The sequence below is a fragment of the Pongo pygmaeus genome, chromosome 6 (genome assembly GCF_028885625.2).
Source record: "Pongo pygmaeus isolate AG05252 chromosome 6, NHGRI_mPonPyg2-v2.0_pri, whole genome shotgun sequence".
NCBI lineage: Eukaryota > Metazoa > Chordata > Mammalia > Primates > Hominidae > Pongo > Pongo pygmaeus.
The window spans coordinates 117,037,646-117,059,463 of record NC_072379.2 but is presented as its reverse complement, the minus strand read 5'-3'; the positions used below and the strand labels follow the sequence as shown (position 1 = coordinate 117,059,463).

Genomic DNA, 21,818 nt, shown 5'->3' with positions numbered 1-21,818 from the left:
TGAGGGAGAGCCAAAAAAGCTGGGCAAGAGTCTCTCTGGTCTCTCTGAATAAATATCAGAGACAGCAGCAGCTGGGCTTCAGAGATTGGCTCACAACCAGTAAATTATGCAGATCCATTAATGTTCCATCATTGGTAGCCATATTACCTTAAGAACTTAGGTGAGGGGTGTTTTTAGTTTCAAATTCTTCTTTCTTACTGTTAACTAAAATATTTGTCAAGATCTTCTGTCCATAATGAAATCCTGTCAAGTAGCATCCAAATTCAGTTCTGAACATCATTGACTTCTTTACGAAAAATATCATTTGCTGAGTGACCAAGAAAATGTGAACAGTATTTGACCTGAAACTATTTAGGATAAAAATTATGTAAACTTCTTTCTTAATCAATTATTCAATACTATAATGTAAATTAACTTTTTTGTTGATATGAGTGCATAGTATACCAAAAGAATCACACTCTCAGCTTTGATGTCAAATGATCTCAAAATTTGTTCACTAGAATCTACTTCTAAAAGAATCACTCATCTGCATTATTTTTCAATTATAAACTTAAGAGGGTTCAATAAAACAAGTGATTTTCAAGGGACTTTCAATTAAATGAACTTGCTTAGTTGTGTTCAATTAAGCACTAGACATGGAAGATGGGTGATTTTCAATTTAAGAAAATATGCTACCAATGTGTTGCTTTGAGTCTAGGGGAAAAAGTCATTTCTTAAATAATTAACTTGAATACAGCTATCACTTGAATCCCTGAATCTACTGCTAGAAATAATTACCGGTGAACTAGCTTTATATTTGATAATTTATAATATGGAATGTATATTATTCCATTTCATATATATGTGTGTGTATATATATGTACATTTATACATATATGTGTATGTATACCTACACATATATATGAAAGAAAAGAGAATACACACACACACACCTGTTTTAATGGCTCTAATAGGTTATAACTATATTGACAGAACATTTCAAAAAATATAATAACATGAAAATATGTGGTTAAAGTTCATGGAAAGATCATAGAAAGAACTACAAGTCACTGTCTCAAACTTCCCCTTTCCTTGATTATCTAATTCACATTCTCCATCATTTTTTCAAACTTTTCTTTATCTTTTCTAGTTCTTTAGGTGGTTAACATCTCTTTCCTAAACAGTTTTGTATCTAAATTTTATCGTGTAGTTGGCTTTCATGTATAGGCTATTGAGTTTCTAATATGATAAATAAGGATGATCTTCCCCACACTCTTTCATCTACTTCTTCTGCTAATATTGTTTTGTCACTGCTCTGATTGATCGAGTAAGCAAATTCAAACAAGATATGTAAATCTACATTTCTTATTCTGAAAACCACAACCCCTTGACTTCTCATTTGATAAGCTGATGTTGCCAGCAAGGGTCAGTCAGGTGGAGATTGATAAGTACATAAATTTTCTCCCTATCAAAGAAAAGTGCTAAAATTATATTTCCTACTATATAGGTCCAAGACTATGACTCCTGTGCTCCACAAAAGAGAAAGTTTTAGCATGAAGTTTAAATGGATTATCCTTGTCTTATCTCTTTATCATCTCTGAATTTTTTTCTAAGCTCTCAATCATTCTACATTCTATTAAATCTCCTTTAATCCCTGGAGAACTCTCTACCCAAATCTTCTGATCTCCTAATTGGGTCTGAGTTTCCTGGTACTTATATTAACTCATCTAGTTATTTCCCAGAAAGCTTATAGTCCTTTTCAAGTTTTAAAAATTTTGACAGCTCTTTTAAGGTATAATTGACATGCAATTTTACATGCAATTAGATTTTTATATTTAAATATTTTAGACTTAGAAAAGAGTTGCAAATATAGTGCAGAGTTCCCGTATATCCTTCACCTAGAATCCTCTAACGTTAGCATTTTACATAATCCCATGCAATGATAAAAATTTTAAAATTGACATTGGTACAATACTGTATTACTCAGGGTTCTCCAGAGAAGCAGAACCAATAGGATATGTAGAGTTATGTAAGAGGGGACTTATGGGAAGTGGCTCACATGATTATGGATGCTGACAAGTCTTAGAAAATGCCACCTGCAAGCTGGAGAATCAGAAATGCCAGTGGCATAATTCAGTCTAAATCCAAAATCCTGAGAACCAGGGGAGGCAATGGTGTAATTCTCAGTCCGAGGCAGTAGGTCTGATAAATCTGCTGATGCAGGTCCCAGGGTTCAAAGGCGTAACGACCAGTTCAGCTGTCCATGGGCAGGAGAAGATGGATATCCCAGCTCAAAAAGAGAGAGGATTCACCCTTCCTCTCTGCCTTTGTGTTTTATTTGGACCTTCAATGGTTTGAGAGATGACTGCCCACATCGATGATGGTGGATCTTTACTTGGTATACTGAATCAAATGCTAATCTCTTCCGGAAACAACCCAGAAACGTTTTTACCAGCTATCTGAACATTCCTTAGCCCAGTTTAACCATCACAACTGCATAAAACTACTCAGGTGATGGATGCATTAAAATATCAGAAGCAAAGATTCCTGTACCCATACAGTTATTGAGTTTTTTTTAAATTAACCATCACGAACAGTATTTACTAAATTGCGGATTTTATTTAGATTTCACCAGTTTTCCCATTAACATTCTTTTTCTGTTCCAGTATCCAGAATCCAGCATTGCTTTCAGCTTCCATAGTTCTTTTTTAACCTATTATAGCTCCTAAGGCTTCCTTGTATTTTATAACTTTGACTTATTTAAAGCTTAACTGTCAGGTATTTTGTAAAAAGTTCCTCAGTTTGGGTTTTGTCACATATATATCTATATGTGTGTGCCTCATCATGTATATGCTTCGATTTTAAAATACAGAACCAGTCTTGCATCTATTGGATGAACTGCCCTTGGTTGTATCTCTTTTTTATATTGCTGGATTCTATCTGATAATAGTTTGTTGAAGATTTCTCTGTCTACAATCTAATCTTTTTGATGTATCATTTGATGCCTATCATTAATAGGTTTTTTTTTAAACCCAGCCAGTAGTTCTTCAAATATCATTTTTTCTTGTTCTCTTTCTCTATTTTCCTTCTCAAATTCTAATCATGTATATAGTAGGTCATTTGATACTGTCCAAACTCACTGGAATGCTGTTTGGAGTTTTGGGTTTAGTTTTTTGCTTCTTTCCACATTTTATGTTTGTGTTTGAATAACTTTTTATAGGCCTAATTTCAAGTTCACTGATTCTTTCCTTGTCTGTCTTGATATTCCTAATGAACCTTTAAAAGACTTTCTTCATCTCCTTACTGTTTTACATTTCTAGCATTTCTATTATTTCTTCTAGTTTTCATTTCTCTACTGAAATTAATCACCTGATAATTGACATAACACCATCATTACAGTGTTTAACATATTAATTATAGTTATTTTAAATTTTCTTTAAAATAATCCAAATATCTGTATCACATCTTAGTTCAATTTTTACAGTCATTTTCTTTCTTCTGATGCATTTTTTTTCTTGTTTTTTCATATGCTTTGCAAATTTGTCAGGTATCTTGTGCAGGACAGTAGAGACTGAGGTAACCAACTTTTTATCCCTGAAACTGGGCACATTTTTTCCTCTGCTATCCCTTTAATGCCGGAGCTTCAGGTAATCTAATTAGGAGATGGACTGTTTGAGGTTTGTTTCTGCAATGGTTACCCTCATTGCACACAGTCTTTAAATTTTTCTAGAAATATCTTTTAAAAAGCAGCGTCTGATTTGTTTGGTTTTGTTTTTCAATGTCTGGCTCACCCTCAGCTATTAGTCATCACTCTCTGCTCACCTCAGAGTGTATCATGCAAACTAATTGCTACTTAACACTTCTTAGCCTGGTGGTAAGGAGTTCAAGGTAGTCTTTTTTATTAAGATTAAACTTGTTTTATCCAGGTTCAATGTCCCTTACCTCAATATGTTTGCCCTGTTGGTAATTTAAGTATTTCCCTGCCCCTTCACTAGAGACAGGTTTTTCTAGTTCTCTTCCCCAACTGCAATCTGTTTTCACCAGTGTCTTAATAGCAAAAGTGTTTTATTTTCCCTGTCTCCATAGATTAAGGCTCCTGTCTACAGAGTTCGAAGAAAAGTGCTCTGATAGAGTTTAGTGCCCCTTCCACACAGTATCTACTCTTCCCCACCCAGATTTTTACCATAAGGGAGACTTTTTAAAGTTGTCCAAATCTTTGCTTTGAGTCCCAGCAAGATTCATGGAGTGAAAAAAAAACATGCAATAGGATGAAATGTCCTCTCTCATTAGTACAGCCTTGATTAGCCCCCAGCATTTTACCACTCTTTCTAGTTAAACTCTTCTTTCCTATATCTGGCTATATCTTTCCCAGTAAACCAATGCTCATGGTTTTTCCATCCCTGAAGTCAGGAGTGTCTCTTTAAATTGTCAGGAAGTTGGTTTCTCTGTAATCTCAGCACTCCAAAGTCATAAACTTACTGTTTGTCCATTGGAAGATGATGGTGGTGATGATTAAAAAGATAGTAGGAACACTTTTTTCATCTCTCTATATCCCCAAGTGGAAAACTGATTGTGGTACTTTTTGATTTATAATTGTGTTTGCCAGAGTTCATACTCAGTAACTTAAAGAAAGAAGGGGAGGACTGTATGGTGTGTAAGTATTCCAAATACTTAGATGTCTGAGTATAATTGTGTTCTTTATTCACATTTGATTGCAGTTTTGCTAGGCTTAAAATTCTAAGTTAAAAATTATTTTCCCTCTAAGCTCTGAAAGACTTTCTCAGTTGTCTTCAGCATCTAGTGTTGCTAATGACAAATCTGATCCCATTCCAATATGTATTTCTTTGGTAGTGGCCTTAATTTGGCCTTCTAGAAAATCAATAGTCTTCTATTCATCCTTAGAACTCTGAAATTCAAGAAAAATAGCTTCAGATTTGCATTTTTTTATCCACTGTGCTTAGCATTTCCTCAGTAGTTTCTTCAGTTTTGGGGTGCTTTTTTTCAGAGCTGTAAGTTATAATCCTTGATTTCTTGTTTGTCTTTTTATAAAATTAGTTTATGCTTATGGAGTACAATGTGATGTTTTTATCTATGTGTACATTGTAGAAACATTCTGTCATACTGACATATCCATCACCTAGCCAAATTTTTTTTATGGTGAAAATGTTAAAAATCTATTCTTTTAGCAGTTTTGAAATATACAATACATTCTTATTAACTTTCAGTTAACATGCAGTGCAATCGATTAGTAAAATGTATTCCTCCAGTCTAACTGAAAGTTTGTACTCTTTGATCTACATCCCGCCATCCTCACCCCTCCCTGATTCATTCCTCTACTTTATTATCTGATTCTATGAGTTACTTTTTGGATCCCACATGAGAGAGACAGGAGGCAGCCAAATGCCTACGCAGATAGGGGTGGGTCTGCAGTGAAACCCTACCTCCAAGCTGAAGACAGCTTAAAGCCTGAAAGCCCAGCTACAAATTAAATCCTCAGACCAGATTGAGAAGTTTTCTTCCCTTTTGGCATGCTTTCCTCTGATTGTTCCCCATCCTTCACCTATTTTACGTACACCCACCCTTTCCGAATTGGTTTTCTACACTGCCATGCCCACCTTTGAGTAGTGTCTTCGCTTCAATCTTTTTTGCATACTCACAATCCAGTCAGCACACACTCCCCATTCTAGGTCCATAAGAGGCCCCAGCCACACAGGAAAAGCCTTCCTGCCTTCGGGTAGGGGAACCACCCCCTGTATCCCCTCTCTGCTGAGAGTTTTCCTTTAACTTAATAAATTCTACTCCACTTGCTCTCCAGTGTCCGTGTGCCTATTTCTTCCTGTTCATGAGAAAAGAACTTGGACCTAGCTGAGCTAAGGAGCAGAAAGACTATCACACGTGTAAGTGACAAAATACAGTATTTCTTCTATGCGTAGTTTATTTTACTAAGAATATTACTAAGGAGAGTGTCCTACAGCTCCATCTATGTTCCTGCGAATGACAGTCTTTCCTTCTTTTTTAAGGTTGCATAGTATCCCATTGTGTGTATGTAACACAACATCTTTATTCAGTCATCCATTGATGGATACTAACATTTCTTCCATATCTTGGCTATTGTGAATAATGCAGAAATGAACATGGAGATGTCTTCAACATTTCTATTTCAGTTTTTTTGCATATATACCCAGAAGTCAAATTCTTGGATTATATGGTAATTCAGATTCTCCCTCTCTTGGTAATCTAAGCATAAGCTATAGAAGAACTTAAAGAGCTGATAAGAGGAGCTGAAAATATGCACAGAAAGAAAGGTCATGAAATATCAGTATCATAGTGGGCCACAAGTAAAAATATGATTATGTGTATGTTAAAACTAAGCCAAAACTGAAATAGATAAAAGAAGTTTTTATAATAGAGAGTGAAGCAAATGATTGTAGTAGAAGCAGAAATGAGGAAGAGTATATTCCTCAGTGCAGGAAATGAAAGCTCTCCTACTGATGAACGCTAAAGCTTCTTAGATTTTCTTGGAGCCTCAAGTACTTTCTAGTGTCTATGATCTCTGGTTTATTTCTGTACAACATTCTTGTCCTCATTCTCATATGCAATATAACCACAGTTTTACTATTCAAGATAACCTGGGTCTGTTTCTAGCTACCAAAATAACCTAGCACATTTCCTCAAGTAGACCATAAGCGGTTCAAGTGTCCAATTCTTTGCATGCACCACAACATCTGAGGTTTAAACACCAGAGATTCTTGACGTGTTCATTCAACGGTTCTAGAAACTAGAAAAGAGATGATGCTCCAATCTAGAGATTAGAGAAGTGGTGAGTGTACCTACAATGTTTCCTACTGCTATCAAGTATTAAAGTATTGCTCTTGATATACACACAACAAATTGGAGTTTACTTAAAGCACAAATTGTGACAGGCCATAACTTCTTTAGCTGGTTATCACAGAACCACCATACTCTGAGACCTTCTAAAACATCCCTGTGGTGAGTCAATAGAAGTCTATAAATCTAGTTAAGATGCTTGGATTTGTTCTCCCTCAGAAGACAGTAACACAAGACAAGCTGCAGCCTGAGGTCACCATGCATTTGATTCATGACATTTTTCTTGTTAGGTTATATCTGCTAGGAATGAATAGTCTGAGAATTTCTTACACAAATGTAATGAAAAATATAAAGTGTTCATCCTAGGAAAGGAATGGAAATGATAAATAGAAAAAGAATTTCTACTCTAAGCTTGTGATGTCAAAATGTTTATAATAAAAAATAATTTATATGATGTTTTCTGGTATTTGGCTTAAACATACATGTTTTATCTTTAATATTACTTTAAAATATAACACTAGTGCCAGTGAAGCTGGATTATCTATATATTCAAGTCTATTTTACCTTAGTACATAAATATTTTATTTATTAAAATACTGTTTTGTTATTAATCACAAGTGAAAGCTCCTGAATATAGTCATAAGTGTTGCTTGCTTTTTCAATATTCCATATGTGTAAGAAGAAATTTACATAGACTATTTGCAGTTTCAAAGTAAAAAAACATTTTCTAATGAATATCACATTTTATTAATTTTTAGTTCAATATTCAGGATTGATTTTTAGTTTTCAAAGTGATGAGTGGGTTTTTTTCTTATTATTACAATCCACTAATAATAGAACCCATCTGTTTCTTAAATAATGTTATGTAGGAAATCAACTACCTTTACCTCAAGTATTATTAAGACAAAAATACAATGACTTAATATATACTTATAAAGGTGAATTAATGAAAATTTTCAGCTGGTCCAACAAATTGTTTTAATAGTGACAGCTAGACTATAGTATGTTTTTTTCTCCAAGGACATGGTCTTTACCTTAGACCTTGAAATTGAGAGAAATTCACTATGAATTAAGAACACTTGTCATGAGGAACACAGAAATAGTATTGATTGAATTGTTATATGGTAAACATTTCTATAGGCTTTCTCACAATCTATATAGAGAATTTCTAAAATAATATTGTGACATCTTTCCTTGGAAAAAAAGAAATTGAGTCATATTTAATATCTTTACATTTAGATGTTAGCTTTTGATACTACCAGAGGAAAGTAAAGATAAATCCATACTGCTCCACCAAAAAAAAAAGTGTTGGTTAAGAATATTACTAAGTCTAGACTGCATAAGTAAGATAAAACAGCCAAGTCAATAACAGATCTCTTCTTCTTTAAGAAAAAAATTATTCAGTAAAAGGTTTCACTTCTCACATAACTTTGAGGGAGATGCATTATCTTTCAGATTCATAACACCAAGGGAGCAAGGAGCCTAAATGTAGGAGCCTGGTCGTGAATTGTGACTAGAGCTGTTAGCACACTCTTCCTATTTAGAAGAAACCTAAGACCACAGAAGCCAAGCCATTTGGTCTTCTAATGTTTAGACCCAGAGCGGGAGCAAGTCCTATATTCATGATCCCAAGAAACATCAGTCATATACAAGCCACTCCTATCTGGAGGACAAGCAGACCATGAGGCTATTCTGCTTTTAATAAAGGATGAGAATTGTGTTGAATGAAACGAAGGATTAGTGCAAGTCACTCTCTCTAGAGCATTCAATAAACCTTTCTCCTGCCTTTTTAAAATTAATCCATTTAAGTGAGATAGAGTTGATTAAAATAAGATCTTTCCCAGAACTCTTAAATCTTGCTTCTAATTTCAGGGACTCCATATACCAACAACTTCTGAAACATTATTTACAACTATCTAATATTGATAGTAGCAGGAGACAGAAAAATCCCTAGGCAGATGGGGCAGGTCCACAGTGAAACCACACCTTCAAACCAAGGACAGTTTAAAGCCTGTAGCCAAGCTACAAGTCTCAGATAAACCTATGGACTGGATTGAGAACCTCTCTTCTCATTTGGCATGCTTTCCTCTGATTGATCCCTACACTTCACCTATTTTGCATACACCTCCCCTTCCCTAATTGGTTTTTTAACATTATCATGCCCACATTTGAGTGGTGCCTTTTAGGTTTTTTTGTTTACTCACAAACCAATCACCATGCACTCACCCATTCTGAGCTCATAAAAGCCCCAGACCCAGGCACACTGACAGAGGGACTGCCTGACTTTGGGTGGGGAGGACTACCCACCTTCAAGTGGATGACTACTGTTTTGAGTCCCCTCTACACTGAGAGCTGTTCCATTGCTCAATAAAACTTTTCTCCACCCTTCTCACCCTTTGGTTGTCAGTGTAACCTCATTCCTCTTGGAGGCAGGACAAGAACTTGGAACCCACCAAACATGAGTACAAAAAAGTCTGTAACACTGTGACCCTCTGCCCTCTGCTGGCATGGGGTAGCTGCCCCATGTAACAGGAAGCAGTGGTGGCACTGGACCAGCCCTGGAGCCACAGGCCAGAGTGGGGCAGTGGGACTAAATGAGCTGTAACAGAGGTGGGCTGGGAAACACCGAGCCCAGCTGCAGGCTGAGCATGAGATCCAGGCCAGGGCACAAGCTACACACAGCCTGCATAGCCAAGTGGGCAGGGTACCTCCAGCAGCAAGTTAAGGGCTGAGCAGGGCTCGGGCAGGGATATCACGGGCCACAGAGGTCTCCAGCTGGTGAAGCGGCACCAAAAATATACTGCGTCAATATGGTTAGTACACTGATACAAAAATTGAAATAATTTGCCCAAGATGACACTCAGGAAATGGCAAGAAAGAGGATTGGAACTCTCAGCAGCCTAATTCCAAAGTTCTTGCTCTAACCCCTTGCTGAGTTTTAGTACCACAGCATTAACTATAATTATGTGGAGACAATGTAGAGAGGGAAGAAATTTCTCACCTTCTCCTGCAATTTCAATAGGTTATTTGAATTCTTTGTGGATCCTCCTCTTGACTTCAAAGTATTGGGGTTGATTTGTGTGTTTTACACCTGTATGCACATGCAAACACACACAAACGTGTGTGTGTGTTTCTGTGTATTTAAAAATACATGCCATTTATTGAAACTACTCAGTATGGACACATTCTGTCAGCATTACTTTGAGTTGAGAGCAATTGAGGAATAGAAACAAAGAAAATCTGCTTTTCCTCCCCTCTCTATCAGAAAAAGCAAGAGTATTCTTAATCATTGGAGACAGTTCTAAACTCGTCAGAATAGAGAAAGCACCACTGGAATCTATGTAGCAAACCTTGCTAAAATAACCTTCTTTCATTGGTTTCTACCATATACTTGCCTTCTCACAGCTGCTGTCCCTAAAAACCGGAAGCATTTTTCTTTCCCTTGTAATTCCTCTACAAATGTATTTTTCTTTTGTTAAGATGATTCATATTCCCCAAGTCCTAACCCCTTCTTTGGGTTACTCATCCACTGAGTACCCCCAGTTGCATAATGCCTGCTAATAAGCTTCTTATTAGCTTTTTTTGTTGTTGTTTTTCTCTTGTTAATTCGACTTTTGTCTGTCTAATTTTCAGAGTCCCAGTCAATGAACCCAAGATGAGTAGAGGAAAAACTCCTCAACACTTACACTTCTTTTTGAAGTCCTCTTGAGTCTTAAACAGAAGAGAGGGCTCATATGCATGAGCAAAAGGATTTTTTAAATCTTAGAATAAGGATTTAAAAAAAATAAACATTTCCACTTTCTAATAAACATCCCTCCAAAAACCTTCAAAGTATTAAATCATGGATACATTAGCTATTGCATAGGATAAAAAAGATGAACCCTTTATGATTAATCATTCATCACAATATTAAAAAATTAGATGGTATAAACATGCTCACAAGGTTATGCATTCTAATACTACATACTGAATGCTTTTCCAGAGAAAAGTAAGAAAAGTGAAGCATTAAGCAATAAAAAAAGAAAACTATAAGAGCAGACATGGGAGTATTAATAATAACCAAAGATATATCAATCTTTTAGAAGTCTTGGATAATAGAATTTTATAGTAAACCTCTATCTATATCTAGTAAACAATCTTGGTTTTCAATTTAAAACTCTATGTTTATGCCAACAGAACTGACAAGTCCTACCAAGATTAAAAGAAAATTATTTGTCATTGAAGACCTCTCATCTTACTAAGGAAACAGAACTATTAAAGATAACTTACTAAAAGTTATATTCAGAAACACCATCTATTTAACAATATTGCATTTGGTTAAGAAAAAAATTACAAACTTTGAGATCTTCAAAAATAAAAAATAAGAAAAAAATCGTTTCTTTTGATTCACTTAAAGCTACTTTCTGCCATTCTGCTTTCAGAATTTCAACAAAGGCATAGGCTGGGTGTTCTGGCTTACACCTATAATCCCAACATTTTGGAAGGCCAAGGCAGGGAGATCAGCTGAGTCCAGGAGTTTGAGACCAGTCTGGGCAACATGGCAAGACTCTGTCTTTACAAGAAATTAAAACTTACCCAGATGGCGTGGCGCGCAACTCTAGTCCCAGCTACTTGGGAGGCTGAGGTGGGAGGATTGATTTAACCTAGAAGGTTGAGGCTGCAGTGATCCATGATTGTACCTCTGCACTCATCCTGGGTTACCAGAGTGACACTCTGCCTCAAAATAAATAAATAAATAAACAAAAACATAAACCAAATACATAAATAACATCATCAATATCTGCACACAATAAAATAGTTTTACTATTTAATTATAAATTCAAAAACAGGAATTAAATATTTAAGTACCTTCTAAATGCTGAAGAATGAAAGGCTCCAAGAGCCTGGTACCTATGGAGAAAACAGAAAATGGCTGTCAGAAACAAACTCCAGGAACACTCAACAGAGACTACACTGAAAGTACTAGAAATGTACCTGAACACAGAACTACCCCTAAGAAAACTATATAAAATCAATTAAGAAAAACAAAAAATCTAGCTGGGCTTGTGGCAAAATCAGCAGTAATTATTAAGCCAGCTTGCTCTTTGGCCCACTTTCTTATAGCTAGTTGCTGTTTATTATGTACCCCTTGTCACAGGATATTGTGTCTTTTTGTTTGTTTGTTTGTTTTATAGGTAAAATCTAAAACAAATAAAATAATAAACTTTAAATTTTCCCTTTATATTTTGCATATTAATAAAAGCTGCTTGTCTGAAGGGCCCAGCAAGGAACTGACTCACGGAAGAATGCAATATCCACATTCTGATGATTCTATCCCCCTTTCCTCAACCAATCAACAACCTCAACTTTCCAGCCCCTCACCTTCCACAATCCTCTTAAAGATCCTTGAGCAGCATCCCTTGAGGAGACAGATTTGAGGCTTGAGGATTCCTCCCATCTCCTTGCTTTTTGGTCTTGCTATTATTAAACTCTTTCTTTGCTGCAATCTCCACTGTCTCAGTATATTGATATGTTTCTGCAGAACGGGCATACAAACCTGCCAGTTTTGTAACAAACGTATAATCTGAACCTCTAGCCTATGAAGAAACACTTTTCTTAGCCATTCTACAAAGTCCAGAGTGTGATGTTTTAATATTAATTTAGACGATAAGCTGGCAATCTCGTAAGCATGTAACATCTATTGACTTCCTATTACGAAAGAGGCTCAATGCACAGCTCTGAGGATTCAGACATAAGTATGGAATGAATACTGCCTTATAGGAGGAATTAATCTAGTAGGAAAACAAACTCATGGAAAAGATAATGTTGAAATCATAATGCAAAAGACGCTATAGCAATCATAATTACTGACAATAGAAAATGGCATCATTGTAATTGAAACATTTATTACATGTTTACAATGTACAAGGCACAATGTCAAAGCAATTTATAAGTATTAACTCACTGAATCCTCTATGAGACAAGTACTATTATTATAAATACCTTATTTTACTGATAAGGAATAGGAGGTTGAAGAAGTTAAGGTTATCCAGAACGTAAAGGACAGACTATAGAATCAAACCCAGTCTGAGGCCTGGACTATCAAACATGCTGTTGTTGCCAATGAATAAGAAGTCTATGGATGCCTAGGGCCATGGAAGGGGAGAAAAAAAAATATGCAATTTCTTTTCTCAATTCTCATAAGTTCTTACCTGGGATACCTCTGTAACAAAAGACAGATTCGTGGAAAGGAAAGGTTTACAAATTTATTAATGGGCTTATGGACATGGGAGCCATACTACAAGGTATGAGGCTCAAGGGAGGGGTCAAATAACTGAAGTTTTCATTACACCCTCTGGTTACAGAAAGAATAGCGGCTTGGAAGTCCTGGGGACAGGGAAAGGTGGTATTACAGGTTATGAGAGAGTAAAGGGAAGAAAGTATGTCAAGCAAAGGCTGTCTTGTTATGCACATGAAAATATTTCAGGTAATCTCAGAGCTGTCCTAAAAAGAATAGATGGTAGCTTTTGTAAGGCTTCTCTGTCAGACCTTTAGAAGTGTGAGACTTTGAGTCTCTTTTTTCTGTGAGTTAACCTTTCCTAGATCCAAGGGGGACCTCAGAGAAAGCCTGTTTTCATCTGTTGTTTACTTCATTTCACTAACGTAGATTTCCTCTACAGATGCAAATTTCCCACAAACCAGGTAGCTTTTCAAGGCTATGTTTATGTTTTGCAGCCCCTCTGAATAGCCATATTAAAACATGCCAATGAAGTACATTTTGGGGTAAAATATTCTGGTTTTCTTCACAAGGGTACTTAGAATCAACTGGGGTATGGGAAAGGTTTTCTGGGAAGAGGGTATTCTGGGAAGTAGGAACAGGGAGCAAGAGTGTGGAGGTATGAAGTAGTCCTAGAGATATCTGTCTCATTAATACAGCATGAACTATGAGGTAGCTGGTGAGCTGAGTGAGGTTGGGGGCCCAGATGGATCAGGGGTGGTTTGGATGTTTTACCTTTTTCTTGTAGGCTACAGACAGCCTATAACAAAATTTCTAATAGTGGAGTAAATAATATATTTGCATTAAGAGGGATCTGCTCAGTAGCTATGCGTTAGCAGCATGGGGAACAGTTTGAAGTAGGCAAGACTGGAAGTGCCACAGGTGTTTGAACCAGAGCAACTCCATCTTCAATAGGTGCTGGGTAAAATAAGGCTAAAAACCTACTGGTCAGCATTCCCAGATGGTTAAGACATTCTAAGTTGCAGGATGATGGCACAAGATACAGGCCATAAAGACCTTGCTGATAAAACAGGTTGTAGTAAAGAAGCTGGCTAAAACCCACCAGAACCAAGGAGGCAATGAGAGTTAGCTCTGGACATCCTCACTAATACGCTCCCACCAGCACCATGACAGTTTACAAATGTCATGGCAATGTCAGGAAGTTACCCTATATGATCTAAAAAGGGGAGGAATGAATAATCCACCCCTTGTTTATCATATAATCAAGAAATAACCATAAAAATGGGCAACCAGAGTCTCTGTCTATGGAGTAGCCATTCTTTCATTCCTTTACTTTTCTAATAAACTTGCTTTCACTTTACTCTATGGACTCACCCTGAATCATTTATTATGCAAGATCCAAGAACCCTCCCTTAGGGTCTGCATCCAGACCCCTTTCCAGTCACAGAAGGGTAAGATGAGAGCTGAATAGAACCAACAGCAGAAGGCAGTGTTATTAACTTTGGGTTTTATAGCCTAACACATCATAAGTGCTAAGGCTATGTTAAACTTTCACACTTCTCCTTCAAATAGCCCAGCCCCTAACTGATATGCCATTAGTCTAAATATCATGCATTTCCTCCCTCTCCCCCCAATCAACATAACATAAATCTAGCAAAGGGATTAGATAATTCTTTCAAATAAGCAAAAGATATTAGATATGTCTTTTATCATATTTCCAGACCAAAGAGAAAAGAAGAAAGTTCAGATGCCCAACACCCCAGTCCATTTTCTCAATGCTCGTGCCTGCCTCCCCAGCAAGAAACAAAGCTCCTAAACTCACGGGCACCAGGATGCTGGGGAAATGACTAACACGAAAGGGAGTTGGAAACTTAAAGTGCTAGATAAATATTAATACAAATGATTACATAAAATTCTGCATATTAAATATTTATATTTACCATCTGTTTGATCATTCAAGTTGTTGCTTACAAGATTGGCAGAAAAATGGAAAAACTAATTCTTTAATCAGTACGTGAACACCATAACACAGGCCTTGGAATTAAAAATACAAAAAGGCTGCAGTCAGAGAGTATCCCTTTATTCTTGAAATTCTAAAACTACTTAGATGTTAATAGCATCTCCTGACTCTATTAAAGGTCAAATAAAACTTGTGAAGAAAAGCTCTCTTTTATATATATATTTGTTTCCTTTTATTTATGACAGCAAAGTTTTCATTAGCAACACGAGAATGCATTCTGAAGAGTGGATTCTTTTCACATAGTTTTGTTTTTTAAAGCATCAGCCTTACGTAACTAAATATAATTTTTAAACTTTTGTATATGACACAATAAAAATCATCTAAGCTATTAACTTTTAGAAATATAATTTGACCTAAGTACCAACTGGTTTCTTATTACTTTAAAAGTATATTTTGGCCAAAAAGGTAATTACCACAATTGTGTTATTTTAGATAGTTCTATGGTCTGAATGTTGGTGTTTCCACAAATTCATAGGATGCAACCTAAAACCCAATGCAATAGTATTAAGAGGTGGAGCATTTGGGATATGATTAAGTTATGAGGGCCCCGCTCTCATAAATTTTTGGTACTCCAATAAAAGAGGCTCAAGGTATCTCCCTTGCCCCTTCCACCATGTGAAGTCACAGTTAGAAGGTGCCATGTTATGAGGCAGACAGCAAACCCTCATCAAACACGAAATCTGCTGGAACCTTGATCTTGGACTTCCCTGCCTCTAGAACTGTGAGCAATAATTTTCTGTTCGTTATAAATTACATAGTCTACGGTATTTTCTTATATAGTAGCTCAAGTGGACTAAGAGAGATTTTCTAACGTATATCTATCTTTATTGTTTGTCTTAAATTATTATTCCTGTTTGTCATATATAACTCCTTCCACTAAGATTCTTTAATATTTTTTGTCACTGGATGATAACATGCCAAATAAAATGTGTACTAGTTTAATGTTTTCACGTGGTTAACAAAATAGGTTATGTTTAATGCTTGACACCAAAGTATCCACATATTGATAATTCCCTAGATATATCAGGTTTCTGTGACAAAAAATCCAGTTGATGGGCTATGATTTTTATTTTTTAGTTAAAATATTATTCTATGTCACATATACAACATGTCCACTAGCTCCAAATCAAGGACAGGATAGCCTCAGTGAATAATTATTGATAAATATACTGAATCTGATTTCAGTGAAGCACTAGGTAAAATATTCCTGTCTTCTTTCTGGGTGTTTATTACTCTTTACTGAAATACAACCTGTCAAATCCTAGAAGCAACAGCAGAAAAACAATAGGAATCTCCTCCTCTCTGGGCAGGGCATCTCTGAAAAAAAGGCAGCAGCCCCAGTCAGGGTCTTATAGATAAAACTCCCGTCTCCCTGGGACAGAGCATCTTGGGGAGGGGGCAGCTGTGAGCACAGCTTCAGCAGACTTAAACGTTCCTGCCTGCTGGCTCTGAAGAGAGCAGTGGATCTCCCGGCACAGTGCTCAAGCTCTGCTAAGGGACAGACTGCCTGCTCAAGTGGGTTCCTGACCCCTGTGCCTCCTGATGGGGAGACACCTCCCAGCAGGGGTTGACAGACACCTCATACAGGAGAGTTCCAGCTGGCATCTGGTGGGTGCCCTTCTGGGACGAAGCTTCCAGAGGAAGGAGCAGGCAGCAATCTTTGCTGTTCTGCAGCCTCCACTGGTGATACCCAGGCAAACAGGGTCTGGAGTGGACCTCCAGCAAATTCCAGAAGACCTGCAGAAGAGGGGCTTGACTATTAGAAGGAAAACTAGCAAACAGAAAGCAATAGCATCAACATCAACAAAAAGGATGACCATGCAAAAACCACATCCAAAGGTCACCAACAGCAAAGACCAAAGGTAGACAAATCCATGAAGATGAGGAAAAAACAGTGAAAAAAGGCTGAAAATTCCAAAAACCAGAATGCCTCTTCTCCTCCAAAGGATCACAACTCCTTGCCAGCAAGGGAACAAAACTGGACAGAGAATGAGTTTGATAAATTTACAGAAGTAGACTTCAGAAGGTGGGTAATAACAAACTCCTCCAAGCTAAAGGAGCAAATTCTAACCCAACACAAAGAAGCTAAGAACCTTGATAAAAGGTTACAGAAACTGCTAACTAGAATAACCAGTTTAGAGAAGAACATAAATGACCTGATGGAGCTGAAAAACACAGCACGAGAACTTCATGAAGCATACACAAGTATCAATAGCTGAATTTATCAAGTGGAAGAAAGGATATCAGAGATTGAAGATAAATTTAATGAAATAAAGCATGAAGACAAGATTAGAGAAAAAAGAATGAAAAGGAATGAACAAAGACTCCAAGAAATATGGGACTATGTGAAGAGACCAAACCTACATTTGATTGGTGTACCTGAAAGTGACAGGGAGAATGGAAAGACACAGACTGGCAAATTGGATAAAGAGTCAAGACCCAACAGTGCGCTGTATTCAGGAGACCCATCTCATGTGCAAAGACATACATGGGCTCAAAATAAAGGGATGGAGGAATATTTACCAAACAAATGGAAAGCACAAAAAAGCAGGGGTTGCAATCCTAGTCTCTGATAAAACAGACTTTAAACCAACAAAGATCAAAAGAGACAAAGAAGGCCATTACATAATGGTAAAGGGATCAATGCAACAAGAAAAGCTAACTATCCTAAATATATCTGCACCCAGTATAGGAGCACCCACATTCATAAAGCAAGTTTTTAGAGCCTACAAAGAGACTTAGACTCCCGCACACAATAGTAGTGTGAGACTTTAACACCCCACTATCAATATTAGACAGATCAATGAGACAGAAAATTAACAAGGATAATCCAGGACTTGAACTCAGCTCTGGACCAAGCAGACATAATAGACATCTACAGAACTCTCCACCCCAAATCAACAGAATATACATTCTTCTCAACACATCACACTTATTCTGAAATTGACCACATAATTGGAAGTAAAGCACTCCTCAGCAAATGTAAAGGAACAGAAATCATAACAAACAGTCTCTCAGACCACACTACAATCAAATTAGAACTCAAGATTAAGAAACTCACTCAAAACTGAACAACTACATGGAAACTGAACAACCTACTCCTGAATGACTACTGGGTAAATAACGAAAAGCAGGGAGAAATAAAGATGTTCTTTGAAACAAGTGAGAACAAAGACACAACGTACCAGAATCTCTGGGACATTTTATGAGGACGGCATCATCCTGATACCAAAACCTGGCAGAGACACAACAAAAAAGGAAAATTTCAGGCCAATATCCCGGATGAACATCAATGTGAAAATCCTCAATAAAATACTGGCAAACCAAATCCAGCAGCACACCAAAAGTCTTATCCACAACGACCAAGTCGGCTTCATCCCTGAGATGCAACGCTGGTTCGACATATGCAAATCAATAAACGTAATCTATCACATAAACAGAATCAATGACAAAAGCCACATGATTATCTCAATAGATGCAGAAAAAGCCTTCGACAAAATTCAACAGCCTTTCTCATGCTAAAAATTCTCAATAAACTAGGCCTTGATGGAACATATCTCAAAACAATAAGAGCTGTTTATGAAAAACCCACAGCCAATATCATACTGAATGGGCAAAAACTGGAAGCATTCCCTTTGACAAATGGCACAAGACAAGGCTGCCCTCTCTCACCACTCCTGTTCAACATAGTAGTGGAAGTTCTGGCCAGGGCAATCAGGCAAGAGAAAGAAATAAAGGGTATTCACATAGTAAAAGAGGAAGTCAAATTGTCTCTGTTTGCAGATGACATGATTGTATATTTAGAAAACCCCATCGTGGCTGGGCGTGTGGCTCACATCTGAAATCCCAGCACTTTGGGAGGCCAAGGTGGGCGGATCACGACATCAGGAGATTGAGACCATCCTGCCTAACACGGTGAAACCCCATCTCTACTAAAAATAAAAAAAAATTAGTTGGGCGTGGTGGCGGGCACCTGCAGTCCCAGCTACTCCAGAGGCTGAGACAGGAGAATGGCGTGAACCCAAGAGGTGGAGCTTGCAGTGAGCCAAGATTGTGCCACTGCACTCCAGCCTGGGCAACAGAGTGAGACTCCATCTCAAAAAAAAAAAGAAAGAAAGAAAGGAAAAAGAAAACCCCATCATCTCAACCCAAAATCTCCTTAAGCTGATAAGCAACTTCAGCAAGTCTCAGGATACAAAATCAATGTGCAAAAATCACACACATTCCTACACACCAATAACAGACAAACAGAGAGCCAAATCATGAGGGAACTCCCATTCATAATTGCTACAAAGAGAATAAAATACCTAGGAATACAACTTACAAGGGATGTGGAGGACCTCTTCAAGGAGAACTACAAACCACTGCTCAAGGAAATAATAGAGGACATAAACAAATGGAAAAACATTCCATGCTTATGGATAGGAAGAATCAGTATCATGAAAATGGCCATACTGCCCAAGGTAATTTATAGATTCAATGCTATTACCATCAAGCTACCATTGACTTTCTTCACAGAATTAGAAAAAACTACTTTAAATTTCATATGAAACCAAAAAAGAGCCCATGTAGCCAAGACAATCCTCAGGAAAAAGAACCAAGCTGGACACATCACGCTACCTGACTTCAAACTATACTACAAGCCTACAGTAACCAAAACAGCTTGGTACTGGTTCCAAAACAGATATATAGACCAATGCAACAGAACGGAGGCCTCAGAAATAACACCACACATCTACAACCAACTGATCTTTGACAAACCTGACAAAAACAAGCAATGGGAAAGGATTCCCTATTTAATAAATGGTGTTGCGAAATCTGGCTAGCCATATGCAGAAAACAAACTGAACCCCTTCCTTACAACTTATACAAAAATTAACTCAAGATAGATTAAAGATTTAAATGTAAGACTTAAACCATAAAAACCCTAGAAGAAAACCTAGGCAATACCATTCAGAACATAGGCATGGGCAAAGACTTCATGACTAAAACACCAAAAGCAATGGCAACAAAAGCCAAAATCGACAAATGGGATCTAATTAAACTAAAGAGCTTCTGCACAGCAAAAGAAACTATCATCAGAGTGAACAGGCAACCTACAGAATGGGAGAAAACTTTTGCAATCTATCCATCTTACAAAGGGCTAATATCCAGAATCTACAAGGAACTTAAACAAATTTACAAGAAAAAAACAACCCCATCAAAAAGTGGGCAGAAGATATGAACAGACACTTCTCAAAAGAAGACATTTATGTGGCCAATAAGCATATGAAAAAAAGCTCATCATCACTGATCATCAGAGAAATGCAAATCAAAACCACAATGAGATACCATCTCATGCCAGTTAGAATAGCAATCACTAAAAAGTCAGGAAACAGCAGATCCTGGAGAGGATGTGGAGAAATAGGAACACTTTTACACTGTCGGTGGGAGTGTAAATTAGTTCAACCATTATGGAAGAACAGTGTGGCAATTCCTCAAGGATCTAGAACTAGAAATACCATTTGACCCAGCCATCCCATTACTGGGTATATACCCAAAGGATTATAACTATAAAGACACATGCACACGTGTGTTTATCACAGAGCTGTTCACAATAGCAAAGACATAGAACCAACCCAAATGCCCATCAATGATAGACTGGATAAAGAAAATGTGGCACATATATACCATGGAATACTATGCAGCCATAAAAAAGGATGAGTTCATGTCCTTTGCAGGCACATGGATGAAGCTGGAAACCATCATTCTCAGCAAACTAACACAGGAACAGAAAACCAAACACCGCATGTTCTCACTCGTAAGTGGGATTTGAACAATGAGAACATATGGGCACAAGGAGGGGAACATCACACACCAGGGCTTGTCAGGGGTTGAGGGGTAAGGGGAGGGATAGCATTAAGAGAAATACTGAATGTATATGACGGGTTGATGTGTGCAGCAACCGCCATGGCACATGGATACCTATGTAACAAATTTGCATGTCCTGCACGTGTATCCCAGAACTTAAAGTATAATAAAAATAAAAAATAAAAAAATAAAAGAAAAAGAAAAAGAAAAACAGTAGGAATCAATGACCTGAAGTGTCAGGAAATTACATCTACAACTGTTGAATACTCACCATATGCATCAGCCTGTTAGGACCACAAGACTACATGGAAATTTTAAGTGGGGAAAGCCAGATTTCAGAGCCTAGAAACCACCAAGTATGTTGTTGTGACTCAGAAGACAATGCCCCAAAATGAAGGCCTCAGAAGCAAAATTTTCTCTGACCTTCCCCTGTCCTCCTCTCAGTCCCATGCTCCCTCAAGCCTAGCCATAGAAACTAGAATCCTCTTCCCAAGGTGGGTCATAGAACACAGATCCCTTTTCCACAAAGCCAGCGATAAAAGCTAAAAATATTATTCTAACTTTCCTTCCACCTTCACGTGTACAAACTGACCATAGAAAAATTATCTGATCTGCCTTGTTTTACTATAGTTACAAGAACCCCATTCCAGAGAGGGTTCTACCTCACACCCAGAAGGAAGAAATGCATGCTCAGGGAGGCCAAGAAGAATCTTGCTGGGTTTCCCCAAAGAGTCTATTAGCATTTTTGCTCAATCATATTTCTACTCAGCTGTCTATACTTTGTTAAACCTATATATAAAAATGGACAATTTCCCCTGTATCTTTGAATCTTTATTCTGCAGGCTCCTGTGTCATGTAAAACTATGATCAAATAAATGTATGTGCCTTTATCTGCCTCTTGTCAGTGATTTTCAGCAAACCTTC

At 37.3% G+C, this 21,818-nt stretch overlaps 1 protein-coding gene across 1 annotated transcript in view; it reads right to left on the bottom strand.

Annotated features, from left to right (window-relative positions):
* The window catches only part of ANKRD7 (ankyrin repeat domain 7), a 123,865-nt gene that overhangs the window by 18,501 nt on the left and 83,546 nt on the right, over nucleotides 1–21,818 (bottom strand). The window contains exons 8-9 of the transcript XR_008503575.2: nucleotides 11,656–11,697; nucleotides 11,383–11,520 (exon numbers count right to left, since the gene is read on the bottom strand). The gene's annotated coding sequence lies outside the window, so the exon portion shown is untranslated. The remainder of the gene's footprint in view (nucleotides 1–11,382; nucleotides 11,521–11,655; nucleotides 11,698–21,818) is intronic.